The following is a 20,651-nucleotide window of genomic DNA, read 5'->3' on the forward strand; positions in this document are numbered from 1 at the left end:
AATGTGTTCTAGATAAAGGACTTGTAAAAAGACATCTAGGAGAGTAAAGCTCAGTAGGCCTAGTTGTATTTTGTGATGCTTTGTGCATAAACTCTGCGAACTATCATTCGAATAATGCATTCGCTAGAGGTGACGCCGCTTACATTTTCATGGCTCAACATGTTTAAGGCTCTGTAACTTCTCATCATGAATGTGTTTATCCTGCATGTCATACCTGAGGGTTCTGTTAGATGTCAGACACCCCGAAGGAGATCTGTCAGCTGCGATTGTAACACACCCATTGGTTACCTTTCTCTGGACTAGGCTTGAGCTCTACAGTTTAAACAGTTATACATCTTAAACCTACCCATTTTAAGCCAGTATTGCCAAGTGGTGTAGGTGTCAGACATTAGGTGTCCCGAAAGTATGCGATACTTTGTAGTTTTTTTGTACTTGTGTGTGTGTGTCACTCTGTGTGTGTTTTCAAATCATAGAACACAGAATGCATGTTGGTGTGCTTTTTGTGAAGCCTTAAGCTACTGCATGCAAACTGCTTAGCTTTTATTTTCCCTTTCTCCCTCCTTCATTTTTTTGCTCCCTATGAATCGCAGTTGAGGTACATAGAGATGCATAGAGCACCACTGTCAACCCTGAAGAAGGCAGCTAAATTCATTGTAAAGTTGAAAAGCTGTAGACTGAGGGCTATTGTAGCACTTTGACGTCCTATGACCTGCACTTTACAGTCCATATCTCATATCGGAAACACTACAATCAATATACTTATTTTCATAGCGCCGGGTATGATGCATTAAGTTTGTGTTAGTGGTGGATGTGCACAGGTGTTATTCTTTTGATATATTGTTGAGTTGCGTTGTATTGCTATGTTTGTGTTTGTGATGTGTTGACTGTTAAATGATGATGTTTGGTTACACTTATATTTTATCATATTATATTACTTTGTTATTGCATTTTGTTTTGTTTATGTTGCATTTGTTTAGCAATTTTGTTTGTTTTGTATTCTGTAGTATGTTGTGTTGTGGTGCGGTACTTTTATATATATTACTGAGTTGTTGTGGACTTGTACAAATGTATTGTGCTGTGGTGTTATTCTTTTGTGCTGTTAAGTTGGTTTTGTGTTGTCTGGTAATGTAGCCTTTTTCATGCCTCTACTCCCATATTCATAAAACATGGTTTAGGTCTCTAGGCACTGAGAGTGCAATTGTTAATATCTGATCAGGAATAGAGCAATCAGGTTCCTGACCATACAGTGTTACCGATCACTACAGAAAGCACATCTTAATGATCATTATTAATGCAGACATGGCGTAGGAATGGTATGGAAGAGAATGGATTTCTCTCAGGTGCATGTTTGGTTCTTCCTTTCACACAAGTTTGTGTCTGCTAGTAGATAGAGAGCAAGTCTTTGTTGAAGAGATTTTACTCCTCCTATGCAGACAACGTCTCCTCTCCTCTGGACACACCTGAGTGCATTTAATATATACGCTTCTCTGTAGAGATGGACAAACGGTCACAATGCATTGACATTTTGGGCTAGATGTGCAAAGTCTTTTAGAGGTCATCAACGACCCGATTTGCTAAAACGCAAAAAGACATTTCCAAATGTACAAACCCCAAATTGCTATTCGGTAACCTGTTACCAAATCACAATTTGGGTTTGCAAATAAATATTTGGAAGGGCGTCCCTTCAAAATACAATTTTGCATTAGTATGCAAAAATGATTTGCGACTAAAATGTGGTCGCAAAACATTTGAACTTTACCTCCAACTCAGAGTTGGCGGTAACTGATTTGCAAATGGGAACCCTTTGAGAATGATTGAAAAACAATTTAACTTAGACTTTTCATTATTTTCTTTTAAAATGCATCTCATTTTTCCTTAAGAAAAACTGTCTGTGTTTAAAAAAAAAAAAAAAGGTTGCTTTATTTAAAAGCAATCACAGACATGGTGGTCTGCTGACCCCCGCAAGCCACCATCCCTTTGACGGCAAGGAATGGTAGTGGGTAATTGTGACCTACCTCATTAATATTTATGAGGTAGGCCTTTTTGTGACCCCCTATGAATCGCTAAATGAAATTCAGTGAGTTTCTTACATTATGAATAGCGATTTCCTAATAGTGATTCACAAAAAATTGCAATTAGGAAATCACTATTCTTAATCTTTATACATCTAGCTCTTAAGCTCTGTGTGGCATTGTACGTGGATAACAGAGACATTGTTGACCCGTGCTTAAGGCCTTGCGCCATGACAACAATGATGTATGTCTTAGCAGCAGAAAAGATCTTGGAGGAACATGGCTTTCGCCCTTTGTTAATGGTCCTTCATGTCTGCACCACTCTTTCAGGGGCTATTCAGTGGTTGTTACTCTCCACCTTTAGCATTTATATAAATTATTGTTAATCAACTATGCCTGCACTTACAATGTTGGTCTTAAAGGCCTTGTAAATTCTCAATTTTTTTCACAACCATCACTGAATCTAATACAATTAAGATTTTCATCAGCATTAGGGTTGACAAAACATTGAAAATCTCAGATTGATCAAAATAGGACAGTCCGGTAGATATGAAAGAGAGTTTAAGAATAGGATGAGCCCCACAGGATCCGACTAAGATGAGGTAAGGGCAAAAAGAAAGAGCTTCAAACAGGCTCATTGAGACCATTCAACGGTGTGAAGCCCAAATTCCCCAAATCAGGCAATGTTTGCTTTGATGCTGCTGATCTTCTGCAGTATCAAGTATGTCAAGCAGAACGTTTGCTCAGCATCTCTGCTGCTGATCGAAACACTGATTAAGAGGGAGAGATAATGGTGAAGTTTACGATGGATTCAAGCTTCTGAACTATGATGTTATCCCTTATGGTGACTGGCATAAAAGCCCAGTAATTAGGTGAAAGTTCATAAGATTGAAGGATTGTGATTGACCTGAATACAAAGTTGGTGATGATCCAGTTTTTATGACTCAACAGTACCAGTCTTAAAATTAAACTTTTGGTTATTACTGCAGTAGCCAGGAAACAAACACTAGGTACCTTCTCTTTGAGTTATCTGACTGGAAAGGGTCAGGCGAAGAATCAGGGGGTTGAAGTAATTTTAAAATTATCAAAGTTTCCTTGGAACTCGAGAAAATTGCAATATACGGGGGGGGGTTCTTCCTCTAAGTGCACTGTGGCCATTGACACATTTGCTAATAATCATAGTTATCAGTCATTTTATGCCCCTCTGTCTTTAGAAAGAGAAAAATAATAAGTAGTTCCCTTTGGCTTGAGATTGAGTGGGCGAGGGACTCGAAAAGCACATGTCCTCTCACCTCTGCCGATAAATGAAGTCCTATTCTACAAAGTATTTTGACAAATATAGAGAGGCACTCAGCATGTTGATCACCATCACCGTAACCTGGATTACCTGGCCAAATCAATGCACTATACAGGCTTTATCGCTTTTCTGAAAATGTATTCACAAATACCTTCTCAAGTCTCTCCTCACACACACTCCATGCATGTTATCAATGTGATCCACTCTCACTACAGTGTATATGTGTCCTAGTTTCCCTCCATGGTCTCCATGATCAGAAACACAATTTAGAGATCTTGTTATTACTTCTTCACCCCTTATCTTCGCACACTTTGTCCAACTTGATCCTCTGCTATGACCAATAAAGATCCGATGCTCTTACTTCCATCAGCAAATCCTTCATGCACTCCATCTGACCTCTTCAACCCCCAACTAATAAAACTATTAGTGCGTATAATGTCGTGACTAACTCATCCATCTTCTATCCCTCACTTCTGTTTGGCTCCTACAATGAAAGCTCAAAATCTACACTTGTCATACAGTTGATAAAAAAAGCCAACCACTTGCCCCTACTGTTCTTGTATCAAGCGACTAGTATCTTACCTCCCCTTTTCTCAAAATCAGTAGAGCAACTATGTTTAAGCAGCTCTTGGTTTGTTTACCTCTCACTTTTCAATCTACTTTATGGTATACAACATAGTTTTCCATAACCACACTGTCTGAAAATGCCCTCACGTCTCTAGCAGTCTCACCTCTTCCCAATACAATCACAATTCCTGCATTACACATTTTACTTGAACTTCTTTACCATTTGATGTAGTCTCTTTAGGTAGCTTCAGACACGCCTTTTAGAATGCTTCTCTTCCTACCTCTTCCTATCTGTCTAATTGCTGATTTCCTAAATCATGGTATACTTAACTGCCCCACAGATGTTCTTCACTCCTCTCCCCCTCTGGACTTCATTTCGAGTTGGTGTACATTAAATTTCAGTCCAGGTATCTCTCCTCTTTTCCCTCTGTACTGTCTCCTGTGATTAAATCGCCTCACGTCTTATTTTCTCATATGAATTCTCTGCTGCTATTTCACATTTCCTGAAAGCAAGAAACTCTGGCTACCTCATTGCCACATTGTACTGGAAGAGTCTCTGCTCCTTAATGGGAAATTTGACTTATTCTATAATAATCCATTTTCTGGCCTCCCCAGCCCTTACCTCCCTCCCCATCACCATCGCTTTTCGCACAGACACTTCATTACCCACACCTACAGTGAAGAACCTAGAAGTCCCATTTATCTCCAATGTGCAGCTGGCATTCTTTATGACCTCAACCACTACTGCTGAATACCTGACAAAAAGCTAGCTCCTCCATTCACATGCATTAGCCATGGACAAGCTGGACGTTTGAGACACCCCAAATATGCCTTTTTCTACCTTGGAAAAGATCATTAATTATACACATGCACCTTGTATACCTTGCCCAGTTACTCTCTCACTTTCTGCCATAGGCAGTAAGATAGTTGGCTATTTAATGCAGGAATCTATATAAAATCCTTATCTTAGAGTATTTACAGTCATCCAAGCAGCACTTGCCCCCCTCACAAACTGGTGTCATGCCACACTCTTATCCACTCCTAACAATCAACCAGCTGCCAAGCCCAGTGGTTGATATGTAAAAGAATAGGTGCTGGGTCACAAAGTTTAGCCTACAAGTCTGCAGATGGCGCTATTGTATGTAGGCACGCCCAATACCAAGTGTGCTTAGGCTTCATTTCAACTCATGCGTCTTTAATTCCCCACCATACACTCCTTGCTGCTTTATCTCATTCTTATTGGTTCTTGTTTTCTCCCTTACTCAAGTTTTTTCTCTCTTTCTTGTCTTCCTTTTCCCCCTTGTGTTTTTCACCCTCTTGCTCTGGGGCTAAGCCTGATTATGAAAAATAAGTGATGATTTCCACCAATGAGTGGAGATCGGCCCCACCTGCAACCAGTGGCTTAAATTAAGCACTGCCCAAGTTTCGCTACAGCTGCCTCTTTGTTGAGATCTTTCAAACTCCTTTGACACAGTCATCTGGTTTGCTGTCACATACCTCTTCAGTGCTGTACCATCTCTTTTTGTGTCCAAAGCAGACCGATCTCCTTGAACACACCGGCCTAGGCTCATAACACAAACTAATCTAATTTACTTTATAGAAGCAGTAACCATATAGGTCCTCACCCCTGTACTCAAATAGAGAACACCCACAAGGCAAAGTAGCCATGAAAGGTCTGAAGGCTTGGAGGGGATAGAAGTTGTTGCCACAGCAGCTCAAGGTGTCAGCTGTGGCTAAGCAAAATTGACAGAAACTACTCCAAGAAAGATTGTACAAAGTTTCCAGGAAAAATAGGGTACTACAATTTTGTGATGGTTTTCTATCAGGCAGCAATTCAGCCATTTTGAGTATGCTAAGGAGAGCAGATTGCATCATTCTGCCTATTCCTGTGCCTTTATGTCTAGCTTGAGCAAACCACTCAAAATTGACAGGTTTTCCACGTAAGTGGAATGAGCGGTTTAAGGACTTTTGGGCAGAACGTTTTGCAATCTTCAGATAATATTGTCAGAAGATGTGAGTTGCATGGGTGAAGGTGATATATGCACTCGCTTGGCTGAAAAGGCTTCTGGGAAAACAAAAGTGCTTGTGTGAGTACAAAGAAAAAGAGAGGAGGAACACAGATGCATAAAGCTGAGTGAGGGAGTGGGCTGGGGAATAATATAAAGTTCTGTTAAAGATCAATTATAGGTTTAGAACGTGTCAGACGTTTGTTGTGCTTTCCGATAGGTTACTGCATTTATTCTATGGAGAAAGTAGCTACTTGCTTGTCATGTGAGCTGGAATCTTTAAAGGACCTTGTCTTGTGTGTATTATTAATACCAGTCCCTCAGAATTAGCTGACATGGCACACGTTGCTGTTTAAAGACATCTGGTGAACAGAAGCGATAATAGATGGAGTGTGTGTTTCACACTGAACCCACATCCAAATTGGTTTAAAACTTTTAATGGAACGAATTTCGGGAAATAGTCCATTAGAGCAGCGGTGCGAAAATATGAGTAGATAATATTTATAATACCGACAACATGCTGTAACCTTTAGGGAAATTCCCCACACAAGCATGCATGCTTTAGTTAGCACAAAACTTTGGTTGCATAATATATTATGTGTCTTAAGCAGACATATGCTTTTATTTTTTTTATTTCTTTTTGTTTGAAACATTTTACAGGTGAAGTGAGCATGTTGCTCCAATAAAAGTGTGTGAAAGTAACAGTAACTGGTCTACTTTACTAGTCAAGCTGACGTATACTTAATGTAAAATGAAGACTGTTGTGCCCTCAGCCGTTGCATGTTTGCAGCACATTTATGCAAGAACCGTTTAAAGACATGAGTGAGTACATTTTGATTGTATCCTTTTCACATGTGCATGAAAAACAGAAAGGCTGACTGGCAACCATAAACATTTACAGCGTATACATTTAACAAGGAAATTCCACAGCCTCATCTAGCAAATATTAGGGGAATGAATGTTCTTAACTTGCCCCGGAGCAACCATTCAATTCTTTCTGCTAACTGTAAAACATTAGGCAGGCTACTTTATTCTGTTTAATACCCCAACATTCACAGCCGTTATCTATCATTTCTACCTTTTACTGTCTTTAAATTCATTCTGATGCTCTAAACATCACCCTCTGCCTCTTTCCTTTCTATACCAGATCTCAAATAGAGGTGCCTTCAGATTTCTAGCGCACTGCCCCAGTTCTTTTCAAGACAGCAGCCGCGGCCCATGCAGGTAAGATCGGCGGGGCCGGGTTGGGGGGGATTCGACAGACGACCACGAGGGAAAGTCACATAAATAATACATTTTCCTCGCTGCGCCCGTCGAAATACCCCCTACCCCACCCCCCACCCCCCACCGGGCCCCACCGCTCTTACTTACCTGCACGGTCTGCGGCTGGAAGACAGTAAGCAGAATAACATTATTTCAACCTCTACCCTGTTATACAGCTTGATATACTGAAACACTGTCCACCATCAGCCTACCAAAGAATTTTATGTCTACTTTCAACTCGCTCAAGAAATGATTAGGTGCATGCGCATACTTAGACACTTCAACCACATCAAACAAGAGAGAATTGATCTCGGCTGATTTCGTGATCATCTTTAAGGTCCCACGACTGTTGCATAAGTAATGTCAAGAACTGCTCAAAATGTGCCTATAATTTCACCAGATCCCTGCCTCCTGCTATCAGTGGGCCCATTATACGTTTACCAAGTGACCTAAAGTGTTTTACTAACCCTGCCACGAACTGTACTCTTTCCAAGCTAATGTGATAGTAATTGTTCAAATTTGTATTCATAATGTTGACACAGTGAAATTATACCTGTAGTTGCTACGCAAAACAGTATTTTCTCGATTTTGCCATAATCTTGTATCAATGTTCACTACTTTTTAACAAAAACTAAATACTGCACACCATTCATCAGCTAATCAACGAGCCTCCTCTCTAGAAGGATTGGATTCGACAGCCCCTCATAGTGCACCCAACAAACTGACCATTACAGGGGAATTGGCTTAAGGGAGGTGTAGTTTTGTCGGTGTGCAGTCAGAATATGGGTTAAAAATCTTGAGTTGCACAAATATTGAGTAATAAATATCGTGGTTGAGAAATATCTACAGCAAGAATATTGTGGTAAAAAATATCGACTTAAAGTAAGTAATATCGATTTTAAAAATATCAAAGTGTTTAATATCGTTTGCAAAAATATTGTTTTTAAAAATATCATTTTTTTAATTAAGGTTATGTATTTTAGTATATATTTTATATGTATGTGATGATGTTTTTTTTTTGTATAAGATTTGTTTGAATTTTTAATATGTTACATTTTTAGTAGGGTTTAATTTTTTTATTTGAATTTTGCATTTTTAGTTCTGTAGCCATTTGTGGATTTATAGGGGAATAGGGTGGGAAGTAATTTAATTATATTAAATTAATTGATTATTTTTTATTTATTAATAATTGTTTAATTTAATTTATCATTAATTAATTAATAATTGGTTGTTAATTAATTGGTAATTCATTATGGTAATTGTGTAATTAAGTTTAGGTGTGTGTTGTGGTGTTTATAGGTGTAAAGAGTGGGAAGTAATTTGTTTTTAATTTATTGAATTAATTGGTTAATTTTAATTAATTGGTAATTAATTATGGTTATTGTGCAATTAATTTTAGGTGTGTGTTGTGGTGTTTATAGGTGTAAAGGGTGGAAAGTAATTTATTTTTAATTGATGAATTAATAATTGGTGGTTATTTCATTTGAAATAATTGATAATTGTTGTATTTATGTAATTGATTTTAGGTGTGTGTTGTGTTTATAGGAGTAAAGGGTGGGAAGTAAATTGTGTTTAATTAATATATAGTTGTTAATTAATGTTCATTATTTGCTATTTAGTTTGGGTAATTGTTTATTTTGTGTGTGTTGGCTTTACTTTTAAAGGGGTAAAGGGTGGGTTTAAGATACATTTTAATGACTTTATTATTAGTTGTTAATAGTAATAGTTTTTAATTAAAAAATAAGTTTTAATTGTTTTATTATTTTATAGTTTAATTTAGATGTGTGTTGTGGATAATATAGTGTTAAAGCGTGTGTAGTCAATTAATGATAATTAACATAATTAATAATGGAAGTAAAAAAATTATATTTGTTTTAATAACTCAGTGAGAATAGTAATGTTTGTCTCTCAGCTATCCAACACTTTCCCTACTGTTGCAGACACTGGTGTGGGAATAGTAATTTTTACCTCTCTGCTATCCAACACTTTCCCTACTGTTGCACTCACTGGAGTTGGAATAGTAATTTTTACCCCTCCGCTACCCAACACTTTCTTTATTGTTGCACTCACTGGAGTGGGAATAGTAATTTTTACTCCTCCGCTATCAAGCACATTCCCTACTGTTGCACTCCTGGAGTGGGAATAGTTAATTTGACCCCTCTACTATTCAACACTTTCCCTACTGTTACACTCACTGGAGTTAGAATAGTAATTTTTACCCCTCCGCTATCCAACACTTTCCCTACTGTTCCACTCATTGGAGTGGGAATAGTAATTTTAAACCCTTTGCTATCTCACACTTTCCCTACAGTTGCACTCACCAAAGTGGGAATCATTTTTTTTACCCCTCGGCTATCCAACACTAATCCTACTGTTGCATTCAGTGGAGTGGGAATAGTAATTTTTACCCCTCCGCTATCCAACACTTTCTCTACTGTTACTCTCACTGGAGGGGGAATAGTAATTTTTGCCAATCCTCTATCCAACACTTTCCTTACTGTTGCACTCACTGGAGTTGGAATAGTAATTTTTACCCCTCCGCTATCCAACACTTTCCCTACTTTTGAACTCACTGGAGTGGGAATAGTAATTTTTACCCCTTTGCTATCCAGCACTTTCCCTACTGTTTCACTCACTGCATTGGGAATAGTAAATGTTACCCCTCCGCTATCCAACACTTATCCTACTGTTGCACTCAGTGGAGTGGGAATAGTAATTTTTAACCCTCCTTTTTGGATTGGGAATAGTAATTTTGACCCCTCTGCTATCCAACACTTTACTTACTATTGCACTCCCTCGAGTTAGAATAGTAAATTTAATGTCTCCGCTATCCAATATTTACCCTACTGTTGCACTCATTGGAGTGGGAATAGTTATTTTTACCCCTTTGCTATCCAACACTTTCCCTACTGTTGTACTGATTGTATTGTGAAATTTAAGTTGAAATATTATTTAATAGTTTGTTTTAATTTATTATAGATTTCTTTTTTTATATTTTAAATCTTTAATATATATTTTAATTTTTTATATTTTTTAAACTTTTAACATTATTTACAAATAATAGTTTATTAATCGTTTTAAAGTAAATATATATCTATAAATTATTGTTTCTGTGTTTATTTTTTATTAAGTTTATTTGTTATATTTTATTAAAATGTATACTAAATTCATTTAATTTTGTTAAAATTATATTTAATAATTAATATGTTAATATATATTGTTTTATTTTATATTGATATAAAAGTCAATATTTTATACATCTATATTTTTTACATCGATGTTTTTTAGTCGATATTTTAGTACTTACTTAAGTATCGGAGTTAATATTTTTAACATCGATATATTTTGTACATCGATGTTGTGTCAGTGAACCGTTTTGTCTTAGTTCATCTCCATTTTCCTACCTTTAGTGCAAGTGCTCTTCAGTTCATCTTCCTGTGTCAAATTCAAATCGTTGGTAGGTGTAGGACTAAGACTAGAAAAATAGAATTAAAGAAACACATGTATCTACACTTTTCTTCCTCAGTTTCCCCAAAAATATATTCAAGAAATTGAGGTTTAGGGAACTACCCTACTTTACTTTATTCAGTCTTCTTGTACAATTTAGTTGTTTTGTGCTATTTAGATGGCTTAGAAACAGCATGTGTGGTGTAAAGCAATATAAAAAGATATTATCGTATTATTAGCCCGCAAAGTGGAAAATTTGAAGCTCGCTAGCCAATCAGAATGCTCTCTTTGCTAGTTATACATAATGTTATAGGCTAACAAAGGGAGCATTCTGTGGATGATTATCTGCCAACTAACCTCCCGTGTTCCAAGGCCAAGTAGGGAGTGCTGGGGGCATGAGCAGCCTCTCATCTGAATGGGTGAAAAAAACATCTCCATCCTCCCATGGTGTTCCCTGAGCCTCTTCTATATCTACTTCCATTTCACACATCTGTGTCTGGGTTCCTTCTCTTGCTTTTGGGATGGGGAAGCCTAATCAAACAAAAACAAGTAATAAAACCTCAACACACGTATTTACTTATATTTGACTGTTTGGCCTTCCTTTCAGCAAAAGCAAGGGGAGGAGCCCAAATAGCTGATTCTGAACTGGCAGCAGCTGCAAGAGACAAGGCTGAGGGGAGTGCTTTGGGAGGATGGAGACCTTTTTCACACAAACATTCTGGTGAGAAGTCAGTTATATACATGCAGCACTGTAGATATAATGCTCCACAATGTAGATGAGCCATCATAAGTTTACTTAGTATTAAAATGGCCGCACACTCCCTGGTTTGGAAGGCAGTGGGTGGTGGGAGCTACCAGCCTTATTTCCCTCACCTGCAGGGCAGTAACAGCTGTTATTCCTCCCTTGTTATGCACCCTCACTAGTTGCTTGGGTCCATAATTACCCTGAGGGTAATTAACACCCATTATGGGTCGTACATTGGGCAATAATGCCTAATTAGAGAATGTTGAGAGCATTGTTGAAGAGAATGAGAGGCTCATAGGTAATAATGACTAGTATATACTTTCTGCACTTACATTCCAGTGCTTGTCTTTATGTCTCTATCTTTTATTGTAGCTTTTTCTACCTCTGTGAATGGCGTGTAATAATAGCTCTATAGTCTTTATCCTCTGATTGCTAATTGCCTTCTGCCCTAATACAGGTCCATGCCTGCTGCTCGGGCCTATAACTCAGGAAGAGGGCCTTTCACAACAATGATGCAGGCTATAATGCTACATTGTTCCCTCTTCGCAAACAATTCCATTGGGTGGGAGGATTATTGGCCCACTATGAGCCAACAAGCTAGTTGTGTCCTTAATTCCCTCTCCACCCTCAACCTGAATGCCACATCGTGAACCTTTGCGTTTTACATTTTCATCCATTATTGTTTCTCCAATTTATAGGTTCTTTCTCCAGCTCTTCAGGGCATACACCGACCACTTCATATGGGGATGTGATGTTCATTTCCCTCTGCCAGTGCCTATCTAACACAACCTTCTGAAGTGGGGTGCAGGCTGGGGAATTTTCACCAGGCCCGCACCTTGAAGAGAACCAACAAAGTGCACTGTGGGTTAAACTGTCAGCAAGCATTTCATGTTTCACAGTTTACATCACTATAATCATAGCCTAGTCTATGAAATAGGTTTTTCCTAATTGACCAGACTCACTTTCAGCTCATTTATTCTTGGTGGCAGGTGTGTATAGACATTGAGATTCTGCGCCACGTGTCCCCCACCCAAGGATATCCCAACTCCTACCAGCACTAGTAGGGCAGTGATCGGGAGATGGTGATGGCTGGGTCCTATAATTCTCTTTGGCTTCATATGTATTGCATCCAGTCTGGAGGAGCTGTGCAACGGGCTGAGAAGAACAGCTCTTAGCTCAGCCTGGATCCCTCACCCTGCTGCAAGTATCATTAACTACCACTTTCTTTTTAGCAAAGCTACCAACTTTTATATTAAAAAAGTGTATTTTTGATTGTTTCATTTAGCACATTAGATCATATCACTGCACTAAGTGGCCTTTATTGGAATAAGTGAGCTGCACCCCTTTGTGACTGATTATTTCATTATGACTCAAGAGGCAAGTCAGTTGTCTTGTTGCTTCTTATGGAGCACCAGTATTGCCTATTAAAACATATACAAGTGAAATTTGTGCACAGGGTGCATACTGAACTGAAATATCCTCAGTCTGCAGTATTTCAGTGACAGTGACAGTGAGCTGTGTGCTATACAAATCACATAACATAATAGTTCAAGGTACTATCAAATGTGATGATCATGAAAAAGGAGGCACAGTGAAGAAAAGTAATTGCCTAGAGTCACACAGATTAATCGAGCTCGGAAGCCAGGATTGAAACCGATTACACTTTGTACAGTGCAGTCACTGGATAGGTATCGCATTTTCCCCCTTTTGCCTTGAATTTTATTACTGACCCAATCGGTAAATCAATTGTCTTGATCCCCAGTACAAGGCCTTTACTGTGGTTGTAGATGAAGAAATGTTATACTCTTTTAAACCACATACAAGAGAGGGTTCTATGTAGTTTGCATTTTGAACAGAATTATTTGAAGGTAGTTTCGAATGCGGGAATTAGGGAAAAGGAGTAAACTCTGAAGCAGCAGTATCTATTTCAGTCTTATTTTTTAAGCAGAGGGTATCCTTAGGAACGACAGGCTGTTAAGCTTTTTCACCACCTATATGGAACTTCCTACTAGAGATTTCTTTTTTCAGGTGAACACAGCTCGCAAAGCTTTTGAGCATTTCTGTCGTGGATTTTCAGTCACTTAGGTGGTGGACACTCTGAATTTTTAGCCTACTCTAGTCTGAGAAACTTAGGACCTTATTACAAGTTTGGTGCAATGCTCCATCCACTGTGGGACCGCCAAACCCCTGATATCGTCCGCCAAATCAGGTGTTTTTTCGTGGTCTGGTAGGCGGTCCTGCGGTGGTCTGAGAGTGGCGGTCTATCAGGCTCATAAAAGAGCCTAACAGGCACACTGCCTATACCTTCCTGCACGGCGTGGCATACATGCCGCACAGTGCAGGCAGGGGTCGGGGGATGCAAATCCAGGGTGGAACTACATGTGCCCCTGCACGCATCCCCAAGCCCTAATCTGCCAGGGGGCCGTTACCATTTAATCCGCCACCATTTTTGTGCAGGATCCCTGCCATGAAAACGGCAGTGAAATCGGAACTCGGAATATGCTCAGCAGTGCCGACTGCGGCATCGCCAGTATATCATTGCCAGGGGAAACATTGCCAGCTCAGCGGGATTCTTGATCCTACCGCCACCATTGTAATACAGCAGACAGTTCCACAGTGCACGGTTGTCGGACCGCCACCACTGATTTGGCAGTTCTATGGACCGCCAAATTCGTAACCAGACTCTTAGCCTTTTGAAGGTTGTCTCTCTTAAATCACTGCATAGGCTTAATGTTTCAGGCACAGGATCAAATGCAGATTTGTTCGAAAAAATAACCCTTTCTTACATTTTGCATTATACCATTACCCTGCTGAGTATCATGTCAGATGAACCCTCACCAACACCAAAGAGAGATCTAGGCACTACTCCTCAGAAAAGATTTAATCAACTATCTGCCATCCCTATGCTGCCGTATTTGGTAAACATTATGACTTGTGCGGGACTAAGACCCAATTTTTCTCTTTTTTAAGTAGTAAACAACCAATGTAGGGCCTCTTAAGCTATTTGCAATTTGCCTTCCCGTGTGCCTCTAAGCTGGTTAAAATAATTGTTTCTTTGTTCTCTTATCCTGCATCCAATTTCTGTAGTCTGAAATCTCTATACACACCACACACACGCACACACACACACACACACACACACACACACACACACACACAACCCCCACCCCAACACATGTAGTTCAGTATGTGGAAATATATGTAAGTTGGAGTTGGCATTGGACAGTTTGGTAAGCAGAGAGCAGTGCTCTTCTTTTTATCAAAAGTTTTTATATTCCTCGTTGTTAGCCTTTACATGCAATAAACATAAACTGTACTTAGGGAAGGGGGAAAGGAATGAAAGTTGGGTAGAAATTAGGGATGAAAACATTTATAACCATAGAACTTCATTGAAAAGACCATGTAGTACTTCATAACACCAGCATGAAACTATCCTCACCTCCCTTGTGGATGCTTCATGTTGCCAGTCAGTCATTTGACCCAGCACAATATCACCCAGCTCCGAGCAATTCCATTCACTAGTCTCTACTTCCAGAGTACATGGGGATTTTTATAGAGTATGGTAAAAAAATGGACACATCCAAACCCAAGCATGGGACACCATATGATGTCAGTACCAGGACACTTGTTACTCAATCAGTCTGCTCTTTGGTGTTCTGAAAGCCGCTCTGAAGTCAGCAAGTTGCTGGTATGAAAACGTCTTTCACCAGTGTCCATACAGTCTATAGGTCCATACATTCTACAGCTATTCTTAAAGTTAGTTAACAGCAAAGCTTACCAGTTTCAAAGCACTCACTACCGGGCAAAACAGCAGCCATAACTTCCTCATATCTGATCATTCTCATGCCATTTTTTCGAAAAAATGGGACACAAACTGTAATTGAAGAGTCACTCCTTTTACATTCTGTAAAACACATTTGCAGGTAGGAGGAGAACTACAGCTGTTAGATATGTTGTGGCCATTTCTACTGATCTAACATTTGTCACATGATGTTGTAGATGAACCTGCATTTTTATTCTTAACAGTAGCGCATTTGAGAAAGTAGGGATTGAGAAAAGTATTTCAAACCAAGTCCTGGATCCCCTTCTAAAGTGGCGACTCCTGTTGTAACAAGCAATTGCAAGCATCCTTGATGGTTAAGTGTAGAACTGTAAATATATCTCTCTTACTGGTCCCTGGAGCAATAGCCCAAGTGCTGAAGTTTGATATTCTTCTCTTCTGTGAAAGTACTGGTTATTGTCAAATTCCACATCTGACAGCCATTCCAGAGCAAACCAGGCAATTGAGTAATGTATTGACACTTTTCAAGGGCATAGCCTTCCTGAAGGGCCACCACATGCACCTTGTAAATAAGAGGATTGGTTGCTAAACATTTTAAAACTTGATCAGGTAATGAGAAGTTGCCTGAAGGGGGTCCTACGTTTGTGCCTATTCTTCCACCACCTTCTCAAGGGCAGTGACCTCCAATATATTACCTGAATCAAAGGTGTTGTGCATTCTTTTGAGGTTTAGACAGGTTGCCTATAGTATAAAAGGCTATCCTTTGACCAGTACTTGCAGAAATTGATCATTGTAGTTGGCAAACAGTCTTTGCTCTTTAGATACCACAATTGAAAATCCAGAATGACAGTAAGGAAGAATACAGGTGCATAAAGTGCTAACAAAGGAAGATTCAATCACGTTGTTCTTTCAGTGTGTGGTTGTTTTCATTCAGCAGAAAAAAACTATGTTAGGGTCCATGACCCTATATTTGGACTTTGTAGTTTGAAAGAACCAGGTTCTAATAGAAGGAAAGAGTAAGAGAACCCCCTCCTTTGGCATAGTACTCCTACAAATGTCCATCTATGCTCTCTTGTATTCTCAATTGTTTCTTTACTTGGCTATAGTGCCCAAGCAACCTTAAAGGGATTGTCATTCTCCTGCCAAGGAAATATTTAATAAATAGCCATATTTGCTATCTACTGACACATAACTTTTCAGACCACTGTTTTAATATATGGATGGAATAGTGATGTGCCACCATTGTGATTATTATATTCATAACCATAGTCGGAGCATTACTATTCCACATTTAGAACCAGCCATGGCATTTACACATCCCAGCAGTATTGTGGGACATTATTCGAATCTTCAATGTGGAAAGGAGCTGGTAGTGTAATTTCACTAATGATTCTCATCGTCCTGGATCTGTTCGCTCCACTTTTAATAAGCGTGATTAGCTATTGTGGCGTCTCTTGACGCCACGATGGCCTTCGACACGGTGGAATGGGCATATTTGTGAGCCGTGTTGACCAAGTTCGGCTTTGGCCACAGTTTTGTGAGCTGGGTGAGGTTGCTGTGTGAGGGACCTCTTGCGAGTGTGGTGGTAAATGGCCGGGCGTCGACTCCGTTTCAGCTAGGGAGGGGTACTCGGCAAGGTTGTCCCCTGTCGCCATTGTTGTTCGCCCTCGCCCTTGAGCCGCTGGCTGCGTGGATACGCTGGCACCCGGATATACGGGGACTTAGATGGTCGCCTGGATACGAGGACCGTATTTCGCTTTATGCTGATGACATCCTATTGTATCTTGCCTCACCCAAGAAATCACTCATAGTGGTCTGTGACGTACTCACATCTTTCGGTAGGAACTCGGGTCTCGTTATCAACTGGAGTAAATCGTATTTATATGTTCTTAGTGGCGAGGTCCCACCGATCCCTCGAACGTGTTCGATCCAGGTCGCTCAGCAGGGCTTCGTGTATCTGGGGATCTTTATCTCCATGGACTCTGCTGTGCGATATGAGAGGAACCTGCTCCCCCCCCTAGCGCGCCTGAGGCGGGATGTGGAGGGCTGGCGGAGGCTGCCGCTCTCCCTCGTTGGGCGCGCGGCCCTGTTCAAAATGATGTCTCTTCCCCGGTTCCTCTACGCACTACAGAACACTTTGGATTGGGTACCGGCCAACTACTTTCGGGAGGTCGAAGGCCTCCAACGAACGTTGCTGTGGGATGGGCGGCCGCGAATAGCTATCGCAAAGTCGACGCTTCCATGGTACGACGGGGGTATTGCGCTTCCAGACATCCGACGCTACTATTGGGCCACCCAGCTGAGTGCGATTAATCATGGGCTTTATGGCCCTGCCCTCAGCCCTGGGTATGCCATGGACAGGTGGTTGCTGCGTGGTGGTAACTATTACAGGGCATTGTACTCGCGGTCCCTGGACTCGTCCCTCACGGGGCCCACTGGGGTGGCGGTGCGTGTGTGGAAGATGGCAACTGACTCGCTGGGCTGGAAGGATAGGCTCACCCTCGCTACCCCGCTGTTTGAATCTGAGAGACTGGGTAGGCTTTGGCACACAAAAGGTTTTGACAAATGGGACTCGATCGGCATCTCCAGGGTCGGAGATGTGCTGCTTAAGGGGAGGGTGAAGTCCTTTGAAGAGTTGCAGAAGGAGTATGAGCTGGGGCCATCCGAGTTTTTCCGTTATATTCAGGTGCGTCACGCCCTCCGATCAGTCCTCATGGAGGGTGAGAAGGTGCCTGAGTCCTCTCCTTTGGAGGACCGGGTTCTTGATGGCCATATGCCCGCGAGCACGATCTCGCTCATCTATAAGAAACTGATCAACGTCCGGGCGGATATGCTTCTGGGACTGAGGGACCAGTGGACTAGGGATGGCCTCGAGTTGGATGATGAGGATTGGCAGTCGGCGGTTTCCTCTCCTAAGGAGGTTGCGATCCCGTCGCGTCTGAGGCTGGTGCAGCTTAAAATACTGCATCGAGTGTATGTGACGGGGCCAAGGCTGGTCCACATGGGATTCTCAGAGGACGGCCTATGCAGGAGGGGATGTGGTATGGTGGGTACTTTCCTGCATATCATTTGGGAATGTGGTGTCATTACGGACTTCTGGAGGAGAGTCCATGCAGTGATGGGGGAGGTGACGGGCATTGCTATGCAGCCGGAAGCGCGGTGTTGCCTCCTGAATGTCTGGGGGCCCACTGACCACGATGAGGCACAGACCCAATGGGTGACTCTGGGTAACATGGTCGCTAAGAGAGATATCGCGCGATTGTGGGGCTCCGCGGGGCCCCCCACACTGACCGCGTGGAAAGAAAATATGGACTGGAGTATGCTAAGGGAGAAGACGGTATATTGCGCTAGAGGCCGCCCTCGGAAGTGGCACGCCATCTGGGGGCGGTGGAATCAATACAGGGGGGGAATATGTCTTGCCCCTGATTTGGATCCCCCCGAGGAACAGCTTTCCTCCTAACCTTCTTTCCAGCTCAGTATGGTTAATGGACTTCTTTGGCCTCTGCTGTCCCCCTTCTTCCTCTTTTCATAGTACTGTAACTGGTAGATGATTGGGGTCCTGCCTCCCCTGGGGGGCTTTCACCATGGGCATTCAGTGCTCTTGCCTTGCTGGGGGTTGTTGTGTGTTTTGTGTTTATTTAAAAATGGAATCTTTGCACTCCTCCTTCACTGTACAGTGGACACGTTTCTGTTGCTCTTTATCGAAGCTGCCGAACCTCCGGGTTGTCGGCTGAATAGCTGTGTCCAGACTTTTGAAAATAAAGGTTTTTAAAAACAAAAAAAAAAAAAAATAATAAGCGTGATTAGCAGCTATAATTCAACATCTTAGAGAGCCTGCAGATATATCAGTCATCGTGATTTACTGGTTCTTCTCTATGCTCATTGCTTACATGTTTCATCTGGCTAGGTTTGAACTTTCATTCATCATAAGTATGTCTTGCCTTCAGAGTCCGCCTAATGTTGCAGGTTATCTTTAATTGGTCACCCTTTTCTAAATTATTTTCTGTTTGGGTGTGCGTTTTGCTTCTGTGTTGCGAACATCAAACCTTTACTTACTCCCTGTCTCAGTGTATGGAGTATCAGGGAAGTGTTAAAGCATTGAGGCAACAATGTGGACCCCAGCACAGATTATTTTAAAGCTTGAATGATAACTGAAGAGAGTAGCAAGCATCTTCTAGTGATAAATCTGATTTTAGATAAACTCAATATGCTCCAGCTACTAAATAATATATTGGCAGTTCTGCTGGTAAACGATAGAGGTTGAGTGTTTGGCACCATGGTCAAAACCAATTTCAACTATTTTAAGAGAAACTAGTCTTGAATTGTATATTTATTATCTTCAATACAGTTACATACAGTTAGAGTTCATACAAATAAATTTCTGCCAACACATGTTTCGCTGCTGGTATTCACCTCTTCCTCAGGGCAAATGTATACTTATTAGATCTAGTTATGAATTGTCAATCATTGATCCAATTATTCTGTAGGTCACAGCGGTGCTCATTATTGTCTTAAAGCATTAGTCCCAAATTTCACTGTAGTGATAAGCAAAGCAGATTGAATGCAGGAGCCACATTGATGAGATGAGTGAATGCAGGAGCCACATTGATGAGATGAGTGGCCATCGTATCACAGTGGCTCACTATCAGATCTGACGGACTGTTGAATTGAGCTAAGACTACATTTTGGGACTATTATCTGCAGAATAATTTGATCAATGACAAATATATATATATATTTTTTTTAAACTCTTTTTATTATAAAAACTTCGACAACATGGCATAGGTTCACAGAGATACAATACAGGTAGTGGCATACACAAGGAGGCATCCGTACACAATATACTTTCATCGTTGGAGTCACAGGGAGGGGGGACTATCTGGATCACTCAGTCTGGGGGGGGCACAAATTTCGCCTCGGTACAAGTTCCAGGGGGTCCATACCTTAGACCACTTCCGGGGGCATCCCCTCGCAATGTAAACATATTTTTCTCGTTGCATGCACCAATCAAGGTCCTTTTTCCAGTCTGCGATTTTGGGTGCATGCGGGCCCCCCAGTGCTGTGCAATATTGCGTTTACCGATCATACAGGCAAGCGTGACCCATTGTATGGCATAGGCATTGAGGTCCGTGGGCTCCCAGATATTTAGGATACACCTGGAAGCCTCAGGTCGGAGTTCAACCTCCAGGACTTCACTAAGAATCAAATGTATCCTATGCCAGTACTTCTGAATTATCCCACAGTGCCATATGACGTGCATAAAAATACCCTGTTGGGTGCACCCCCGTCTGCAGGACTCCTCAGTTTGTTTCCCCATGTGTACCAGCTGCGGCCCAGTGAGATATATTCTGTGCAATATTTTAAGTTGCACTAGGCGGAGCCTTGCTGATATTGCGACTGTTTTAGGGGATGAGATCGCCGTCTGCCACCCCTCATCATCTAGTTCTATACCATCCCCCGCCCATCGTTCTCTCAATAGGGTTAGGGGGTCATGCATGGTGTTGATGAGCTTTTTGTATGTCAGAGATATGGC

General features: G+C 41.1%; 1 long non-coding RNA gene across 22 annotated transcripts in view; it reads left to right on the plus strand.

Annotated features, from left to right (window-relative positions):
* LOC146805748 (uncharacterized) overlaps positions 1–20,651 on the plus strand; it is a 912,995-nt gene that overhangs the window by 781,351 nt on the left and 110,993 nt on the right. For 7 of the 22 annotated variants that reach the window (XR_014967903.1, XR_014967914.1, XR_014967913.1 and 4 more), the window contains one exon: positions 11,200–11,313. The exons of the other annotated variants lie outside the window; for them this stretch is intronic. This is a non-coding gene — a long non-coding RNA (uncharacterized LOC146805748). The remainder of the gene's footprint in view (positions 1–11,199; positions 11,314–20,651) is intronic. 22 annotated transcript variants of the gene reach the window in all.

This window comes from Triturus cristatus, chromosome 8 (assembly GCF_964204655.1).
Source record: "Triturus cristatus chromosome 8, aTriCri1.1, whole genome shotgun sequence".
Classification (NCBI taxonomy): Eukaryota; Metazoa; Chordata; class Amphibia; order Caudata; family Salamandridae; genus Triturus; species Triturus cristatus.